Genomic DNA, 10,034 nt, shown 5'->3' on the forward strand with positions numbered 1-10,034 from the left:
ACACTGGAACTCACTGTAAAGCCAGAGGCCCCCAGATGCCTCCTCAATATTTGGGAACCCACTGACCTTAACTCACACGCCATACAATGGGTCACATTGGGCAGCATGATTGCCAAGAGAAATATTGCTCAACTCTGGGGGCAACACATGCTCCAAGGGTCGTGGATTGGGAGACAGATCTTGATTGGTGTATGCTGCGGGAAAAGACAGCATATGCGGCTAGGGGTTGTCCCCGAAAATGGTCTAGAATTTGGGCTCCCTGGAACGAATACCGTGGCCAGATATGTACTCCCCCAGGTGACCCCGAATGTGATAATCCCCCCTCCCCGTAACTTCCAAGCATTATCCTACTATGTCTGTACATCTTGGTTTTGCTGTGTTCCCTGTAATTGATCTGAGTGGAACTGTACCTTTATGTCGAGTATGTTTAATAAAAAGAATATAAAATAAAAGAATCTACAAGCAGCACTAGATAACAGCAAATGGTACCAAAAATGATGTTGTTGCTAGGAGCAGGGTTGCAACCAATGGCAATTTGTGACTTTGTAGGAGCTCCAAAATCCGTCCACAGGACATGAACGTACAGAGTTAATTTAGTTTATGTCTCCAACGTTTGTTGAAAAGCAGAGAAGATCAATGGAGCAGCTTAGAACACACTTAGAAATAGATTATTTTGAATGCAAGAAGTCCGGCTTGGGTGACCAAATCTGTCAGGTTAAAGGTCTAGGGGGCAGTAAGGATACCTTGGACAGTTGCCTGGCCATTAGAGCATTTTCCTGTCTAGTTCCAGCCTTTACAGCACAACTGGCATAGACAACAACGGGGTGGTACTGATGCTGGGAATGCAGGATGAAAAGATGGTCAAAGATGCCCCGTTGCAGTCAACTGGATGTCTTTGTGGTAGTCCACGGGTGATGTAGGGCAACATGGTGCACAAAAGTCGGGGTCCCATGATGTCTGAGGGGGTGACACGGCAGACACAGCAGCTGGTGTCAAATCCTTTAGTAGGGGGCTAGTGTCACTCTTGGGCATCCAATCCAGATTCTGACAACATTCCCGGGTCCCGCTGACAGGGTACAACTTTTAGCCATCAAGATCGCTCACTTGGGGCACTCAGTGGTAGCTAGCAGGGTAGCTTCTCTCGTAGCTAGCAATTTTCCGGTTTGGGCTTCTTCAGTTCTTTCGTCCCCTGGTGCAGGGTGAGATGTTACCTCCCCTTTGCAGGATCCCACTCTGGATGTTAGCACAAAAGGCAAGCTTCAAAGGGAAAGCCGGTTTTGACGGGCAAATAGCAATAACACTCCAAGGGGACTGCTATTTCTTCCCCTAGACTAGCTGGAGATAGTCCACAAACTGGTTTTCCCATGGGCGTATTGTCCCCAAGTAGCCACACCTTTAGGGTGGGCTACTGAGCACTTCATCCGAGGAAGGGTCCTGACATCTTGAGAGTGGCCAGAATAGAATACTTTTGATGTTCGACGCAAATTCTATTTGCATTAAAAGTCTAAAAAAGTAATGTTGGCAAGGGATAACTACTCAGGAACATCATAGGCATAAAACTGAGCCCTTAATAGCACTTAGCATGAATTAATGTACCTCACGACAGGATCCAGTGAGGAGTGCAAATCACCATCTCCAGGTTTTAGTGAGAAATGCTCTCTCCCCTTGTGTTGGCCATTACAAAGCACAATATGCTCTGAATGCGAACTTAAAGGGAGTCGCAAGATTTGATGAAACGCGCTCGGTATAAAAGTATAAAAATAAAGCCACTTAACCAAGCACGAAGAACAAGCTATAAGTCAAATGGTGCTTAATCTAGTCGTTTAGTAGAAAGCCTCGAGGGGTGTTTACCACAAAAGAAACGTTTTAAACAACTACCACAAAACTAAACCATTCCCGCCCACGTGGAACACATCCATCACAGTCCTGTGAGAAGATCAACGAAACCATCGACTTTACCTCTTAAACTCCCTACAATACCAAGTCTCGGCATAGGCTCAATAGCCTGTGATTTTGAGCAAACCACTTAATCTCCCTGTGCCCTGGCACAGCGGGTCTCACAGGTAGCCACGATATATACATTTACTAAATTAATTACATTTACATTAAACAGAAAAGGAAACAGCACAAACCTCAGAGGGGTCGTGTGGGCGATGTTTGGTACTCTGTAGTAGACGACCTGGGCCGGTTTCTCCGCCCTTCTTCTCTGCGTCTACTGGTTACAGGGGTAGTTTCACGGTGCCCATGAAGTTTCTGGGCCTATACCACGCCTCTGGCGGCTGAACTTGAAGCAGAGTCCCCACCGGTCAAGCCTTCTTGCGACAGTGTGCCCTACCTATAACCAGGCGCAGCCAAGCCTGGCTTCTGTTTGCTGTCCTGTTTCCCGATTTATCCCCGCCCACAACCAGGCAACTACTGGCTGACTTTTGGCGCGCATGCGTACGATGTAAGGCATCGCTGCGTACTACTTTAAAAAACAAGCATTTGCAAGGCAATAGAACTCGCATTCATGCGAGTCCTATTGAATTAAAAAAATTAGTACGGGTGGGCAAAAAGGCACGAACGGGAGTGCAGGGGGTGGTGTTCTGAAAAGTCATGGACTGCGGGAGGGGACAGGGGAGGCACGGGAACAAAATAGTGTTTACAGTAAAGGGGCCAATAGCCATGGAAGGACACAAATGACGACATGGCCATCAGGAGGAGGGACTAACAAGCCTAAAACCAATGGGAAGGCTGCATTTCGGACCTAAGCCAATACAAAAGATGGGCGGAGCTTACAGAGAGCTTCCACGCTATAGTATATACTGCATGCCTCGCAAAGCGAGCAACGCATGCGCTACAACGCTAGGCGAGACCTAAAAACTGTGGAGTGAGCATGCAAAAAGAGGCATTCCTTACACTGTGGTAATAAGGGCAAAAGGAAGCAGGAAACCTATTCAAGCTCTGTGAACAGAGAAGTATTGGAAAGATGGGGTGGAGACTTAGTTTGTCACAGGCTGGAATGGTGTCAACAAACTCGCTGACCACACCCAGGCTTGTAAGAAGCTGAGAAAGGTTGGAGACACAGGCAGGGCAGGGACCATGGTCATGCCTCCTTCGACAGAAAGGGCTCCACCAGCTCCACTCCCAATGAGGAGCTGAAGTGTGTAACTGGCAACTGCACAATTGCATGTCTCTTGCACCCCTAAGTACATACTGCATGGCAATACTTACATTATACTCCAATCATACACTCTTCTAATCGTGGCTGGAACCCAGGATTCTAACCAAGCCCAGACAAAGCATGGAGGCCATAAATGCACTCAACTGAATAAGACAGTCTAGCAACTAGTCAGACAATTGAGCTGCAAGAACACACTAGAGCTAAAGTTACGCTTTACAAATGACAAGAAACAATAACATAGATGCTTCGATCATGTCCTACCACAAGTGTCTATAAACTAGCCAACAAACAATACCAGCACAATAAGCTCATGTCTTGCAATGCAGTGCCATCTAGCGGTTCTCTTTGGTATACAGAGTTCTCTCTGTTAGTTGACTAAATCAGTCAGTAGGTGTTATAAGCTGTGGTTGCAGTGCGGTCAGTTCTTCAGCCCAGATGTACAAAGTTTTTTTGTTGTTGCTTTTCTTTATGTAGCTGAGAATGAGTGGTGTTATGAATGTATGTGATCCTCAATCCATTGAAAAGCACAACATACCATACAGAATTAAAGCAACGCCATGAGATGTGGCTGCCATCACGGCATTGTATTCACTAAGAAGCTAATCAAGGAAAAGCCTTAATTTCCATTGCTGTATGTCAGGGTGGAGAAACCGGTGTGATGTAGTAACTGCTCCTGTAGTTAGTATCTTAGAACTAAGGATCTAGGGGTGTGGTTTGGAAGCCTAACGAGGCTCCTGCTGAGATTGAAAGGACCACTGCCATTTGGGGTCATCAAAGCAGGTTATCTGTGCCACAAATAAACATGAAGGCAAATAAACCTGAATGCAGCAGTTATCTTGGTTGGTGAGCTGTGCTGCATATGTGTCTTCACAAAAAGAGAGGAGATGTGTTTAATTTTAGTAACAGGTTGTGCCTGCCATTTTCTTGATGCTGAGGCAATTAAGTGCTGGGGTGATGTATTCGTCTGTCATAGCAAGATCACCAGCTCTCCGACAAAAATGCAGCACGTTTTGTTATGAAACGTGAACCTTTATTTCAACAGTTGACAGATGTATATACTGCATGGAACACATTGAAGTAATTACATTTAAAAAGAAATATAACCTTTTCTATATGCAGTACTTTTGGAAAGGTACTTTTGACTAGCAGAAGTTTTTATATGGATTTTTTTGCAGTGTGCTTTTCTTACTTCTCTCAATTTGTTTAATTCATTAATTAATACTGATCAGCATTTACTTGTGCCTGGGCCGCTCTTTCAAGATAATATCAAAGATGTCATTTCAGTGACCTACATAAGCTTAAGGACCTGAGCAGACAGTTTTCCTTAATTTTATATAAAACAACTCCTGATCTGATCTTAAAAAGGCTGTCCCAAATGTATCTCATGCTATGGACCCTTCTTTCATTGAAGGGGCTATCACTGACAATAGTGTTGTTACATGTCGGGGCCATCTTCTTTGAGTTGCAGCCAAAAGCAAGAAAGACTTATCTGTTAGCTGTGCTACAGCGGTCCAAAAAAGGACCCACCTTGTCCTGTTAAACCTCCTGATAACCCAATGTATCCTCAAAACGGAGAAAGGAAATATCTTCACTTAACCTTCAAGTTGAGGATTTAGGAAACCGAATTGGCATTATTAACCGAGGAGTTCATGTTGTTCCAGGATCCTTCGAAAGAGGTGACTTATCTCAATTACTGACGACCTTTTTTTCTACGAATAATGGCCAATCCTAAATTGTCAAAAGTTAATATCCAACAAGCTCATAGAATGGGAGAGATGTTATCAGCATTAAAAGTACCTCTTTGCCAAGATGCTTCAACATTTGTTTTTTGGCATATACCGATCTTTTAAAAGTGGTTCAAGCTGCAAGAGGTGAAAAATAACTTGAGTTGGAGTGGTCAGAATCAGTGCTTAATTTGAGCTGGTGGTTTTCGGTGCTCGGCACCGGCACTTAATTGTCATCACCACAATTATGGTGGCGCTGATCATCTAATTTAGAGATGAGCAGAACAGCGGGTCCGATTCACAGAACTAACTTAAGACAAAATCCTAAACTTACTACCATTTTGGTATTCACAGAAGGCACTTACTCATTTCGGTATTCACAGAAGTTAGGAGTCCTAACTTTAGGACTCCTAAATGCCTTCTGTGAATACCGAAAGTCTTAAAGTTACGATTTTTTTCAGTTTAGGAATAGTAAAGTTAGGAATCCTAATGTTAGGACTCCTAAATGCCTTCTGTGAATACCGAAAGTCTTAAAGGTAGGATTTTCCTCAGTTTAGGACTAGTAAAGTTAGGACTCCTAACTTTAGGACTCCTAAATGCCTTCTGCGAATACCGAAAGTCTTAAAATTAGGATTTTTCTCAGTTTAGGAGTAGTAAAGTTAGGAGTCCTAACTTTAGGACTCCTAAACTGAGAAAAGGCATTTAGGAGTCCTAAAGTTAGGACTCCTAACTTCTGCGAATACCGAAATGAGTAAGTGCCTTCTGTGAATACCAAAATGAGTAAGTGCCTTCTGTGAATACCAAAATGGTAGTAAGTTTAGGATTTTGTCTTAAGTTAGTTCTGTGAATCGGGCCCATGGTTTGTATATAAATACAATTTACATTAAAAAATAGTAATACCTGCCTCTCCAGTCACTCCTTCATCTTTGGGGTGCTGGAATAATCCGAACTGTCGTACTTGAAGGCGAGAGAGATTGTTAGTAGTTGTTTTGGTACCGTCATTGGCAGCGATGACAGGGCAATGGGTGGAGCCAGCTGCAGTGGCCTCCTGGTCAGGGCCCTAGCACTTACAGTTTTACAAATTAAGCACTGGTCCGAATATTTGTATTTCTCAAGATGTTGCAAGAGCTACGGCAGAGAGACACAAAGAATTGCTAGACTTAAGACCTGCTTTAAGACACCAATTGTTAGAGATGGCCCATTTTTTTTCACCTTTGTTTTTTCAATGTCAAATATAAGGTTAAAACTGTTACTTATTCTCACCCTCCTAAACTTAAGGAATACGTTCGTCATTTTGGAGTTTCTGGCGCTGGGCATTGCAGCAAGTCACTTTGCTCTGCGACCTGCGTCAAAGGGAAAAGAGAAGGAATGTGCCGTATTTATTATAAACGGCACCTTCCTACTTTATCATATGCAGAAATTGGTTGTATATAGATTATACATGATGCCCCAATTTTTTCAGATTTTTGTCAGCTGCTAGGGGAACAAAAAAAGCATCTTGAGCTTTTTTTTAAATCAATAAAGTCTTAGATACCTCAATATGTAATACTTGTGATGCTTTTAAAACTGCATCAAGAGTTTTTATTATCATACATGTATGCAAAAAGAAATGGTCTGGAGAAAGCAAGACAAATTACATTTTAAGAAAAATTAAGAACTTGGAACATTCATACTACTCCTCTAAATCGAAAGATGCCCTAGTAAACTTAATTAAAATCAAGATAAGGTTAAAAAAATGTACTACAAAGCAAGCATGTGATATGTTACTCAGAATCACAACTAAGTATTATGGAGTTAAAAACAATATGAGTAACTTATTGGCTAAATATTTATGTTCAAAAAGTGAGTTCTATTATTGATGAAAATACTGGTGGTATTAGAGCTGCTCTTTGTGGATACCGTTTTTAATTTTTTTTCTCCAACTTGTATACTCCTGGTTCTTCTTCTTCTTTAAACCTATTTGATAAAATGTCTCTGAAATATCAAGCGATAAATACCCTCATTTAGATCTCACTCCTTTGGAGGATAATTTGGCATTCAATGAAGTACTGAGTGCAATACAGTTGTGTAAAAAAGAAAAAGCCCATTGGCCGATGGATTTTTATTTCGATTTCTATTCTAACTTTGTTTTACATATTGGCCCCTAAATTATTTTTCCTTTATAAGCATTTTTGTTCTACCTTTTTTTTGCAAGCTATGCCTCAACCCTAAACCTGGAAAAGATAATTCCTAATGTAAATACTACTGTCTAATATTAGCAGGTGGGGTTTGTTAAGGGAAGAATTGCCTTAGACAATGCTAGAATTTTCTGAAATACTATCAGCAAAGGAAATCTTCCAAAGTCTCTTTTGCAGTACTGACATTGGATGCTGAAAAAATGTTTCAACCCCTCCACTAGGATTTTATGTGAAGGGCCTTGAATTGGCAAAGTATAGGCATGAGGGGCTTGATTTAAATCTTGGCAGGACTGGTCCCGCCGTTGTTTGTTTGGCAATCTTCCTGCCTGCCACCTTAGAAGTAGCCCGCCCCATTTAGATGTTGGCTGATCTGTGGAGGAAAGACCACAGCAGTCGCGCTGTCTCCGCCTGGATCTGTCTCCTACGGCGACGGCTGTAGCGCTGTCAGAGGGAGTCCAATCAAGATTACCACCCTCCAAATTATTAAGTGCTTTTAGAGGCAAATGTGATGGGGAAACCTCCATATCTGAGTTGGGGGAATCGAAGAGAAAGAAGTAAAAAAATAACCTTTTTTCGGGCCCCCCGTCTGAATCTGTATCGAATGCTATTGTCCAGGTCCCTCCTGTAATGATGCTACATGCCCTCAACTCTCAGCCACCCCATTTTTGCCTAAATCTTTTGTAGGTTTTTGTGATGGGTGTGGGTGTACATCCAATAGTGTGTACATGTTGTTTCTGTGAAATAATACATGTAAAAAATGTGGGCAGTACCAATTACATACATGTACATATTTACATAGATACAATATGTATGTGAATTGAGATTAAAATAGGTAGTACTTGACTGTCTCCACACCCTCATGGCCTCACAATGTCAGGACACCCCCGCCAGGACAGCGCCAGCACAACGGGAACATCTAAATTGGCTCAGCGCAATCCCGCCAGCCTGAAGGTGGTAGACTGCTGTCAGCCAGCAGAGAAAAAAGCCACCGCCATGGTCTTCTGTCTCTAGCCACAACATCTGCAGCCAGCAGAGGAAAAAGCCACCGCCATGGTCTTCTGTCTCTAGCCACAACATCTGAATATGGCAGGCGGATCGCCGTCAGCTCGACGGAGTACTTGGGGCCACAGCCGTAATACGGCCAAGATCTAAATCACACTTTTAGATCTTAGCAGAAGGGTTATTCCGTCACAACGATGAGGGATATTCAGCCTTCCGAAATAAATCCCATTATATCCTATGGGGTTAAATCTTGGCGGATAGGATATCCGTCACCGTCACCCGTCCGCCAAGATCTAAATCAGGCCCTAAATATTGAAACATGGTTTCTTTATTATATAAAGCTTGATGTGCATCCATTTTTGTCAATATTATTTAATCTCTATTCCCCATTAAAAGAGACAAGGCTGTCCTTTGTCTCCTGCTTTTTAAAATATTTTATCTCTTGAACTTTTTCCAGTGAGACAAAATTCAGATATTAAGGGGTTTCGATCTGGCTTTGTGGAAGTTCAAAAATCTGCTTATGCGGACAATGTCCTGCTTCTTAAGAACAATTCAAAGCATTCTTTAATAGATTTTCATGAGTAAGTTGAAAAATGTTCTTATGTTTCTGATTAAAAGCTTAATTTAAACAAATCGCAGGTTCTTCATTCAAACAAATCTAGTTTCAAAGACATATTTAAAAACTATAATTTAATTTGGTTTTGGATACAATTACATATTTAGGATTCTGGATCTCTAGGACAGTAAATCAGACTTTAAAATATAATATAAATAAAATAAAATATAATTCACAATATTTTGTTGGAAAAATGAAGGGGGTCCATTGTTGTGGGGAGCGGGACCGCCATGCATGTGGTGGTTTCGCAATCCAAATTAGGATGCGACCACCACCAGCATCCGCCGCAATGTCAAAAATTCGGGTTTTGCATCTCACAGCACTAAGTGGCAGGCACCACACGGGTACCCCCCCAGCGCATCCACACCTGCCCCCACCACAAGGGGGGCCCACAACGGGCCCCCGAAACCAATCCTCACCAGCCTTTCCATGGCGGTTTCGCCGCCATGGAAAGGCTGGCTGTAGCTATCATCGCAATTTGGCGGACGGTGCCTGCTAGGCACAACCACAATTTTACGTATGCTGACCGCTCCACCAGGCAATCGTGACAATCGCCTGTGGCGGATCCGTGGTCGCAGTCAGATTCCCCCCGCCATCGTAATGTGGCGGGGGGAAAATTGCTTTCTGATTGCAGTACGCCCGCCACCTCACTGCACGGCGGACCTTCCACCATCGTAATGAACCCCCTTAAGTCTTTACTTAACACATGGTGCCCATTATATCTATCTTGGTGGAGTTGATCAAATTCTATTAAAATCATGATTTCAGCAATAATATTATATTCTCTGACAATTTTACTTGTTTATTTACTAAAGTCTTTCTTTCAAAAGATTGATATTTTGTTATCTACATGTTTATTTGCAAAATGAAAAAACCTTGGGGTTTCTCTGTATAAAATAAGATTAACCAATGTAAGAGGAGGGGTTAAGTTACCTATTTTTCTTGCTAACATGATACTTTTTTCCTTAAACAACTTTCGATTTGGTTACAGAAACGTTATTTGTATAAATCTCCGATCTGGATGGAATTGGGGAGATATTTTATTGCTCCTATTTCTTTTTCAGATCTTATTTGCATTTCACAAAAACCCATTTCTATAATGCACTTAGGGCCTGATTACGTGTTTGGCGGCCACGCAGCGGGCCGCCATGCCACTGCCCCTATGCGAGATGGTGAAACACGTTGTCAGACCGCCCACCGAATTACGAGTTGAATCCTGGTGGATAGTCATATGGCAGCGGTCCCAAGGCGGTGCCTTTCTAAGGCTCAAAGGACAGCACATTCCTACACACAAAGAAATGCACCATGTCATGGATTTCATCCTGTGCAGAAACTGGGGGTGCTAACATGTG

The 10,034-nt window shown here is 42.5% G+C and overlaps 1 non-coding gene across 1 annotated transcript; it reads right to left on the reverse strand.

Moving 5' to 3' along the window:
* Window positions 1-1,588: 1,588 nt before the first annotated feature.
* LOC146860061 (small nucleolar RNA SNORA26) lies at window positions 1,589-1,720 on the reverse strand. Its single transcript, XR_014979334.1, has one exon. It is a non-coding gene; the product is annotated as a small nucleolar RNA SNORA26 (small nucleolar RNA).
* Between the last annotated feature and the right edge of the window lie 8,314 nt (window positions 1,721-10,034).

Source organism: Triturus cristatus, chromosome 3_1 (genome assembly GCF_964204655.1).
Source record: "Triturus cristatus chromosome 3_1, aTriCri1.1, whole genome shotgun sequence".
Lineage (NCBI taxonomy): Eukaryota > Metazoa > Chordata > Amphibia > Caudata > Salamandridae > Triturus > Triturus cristatus.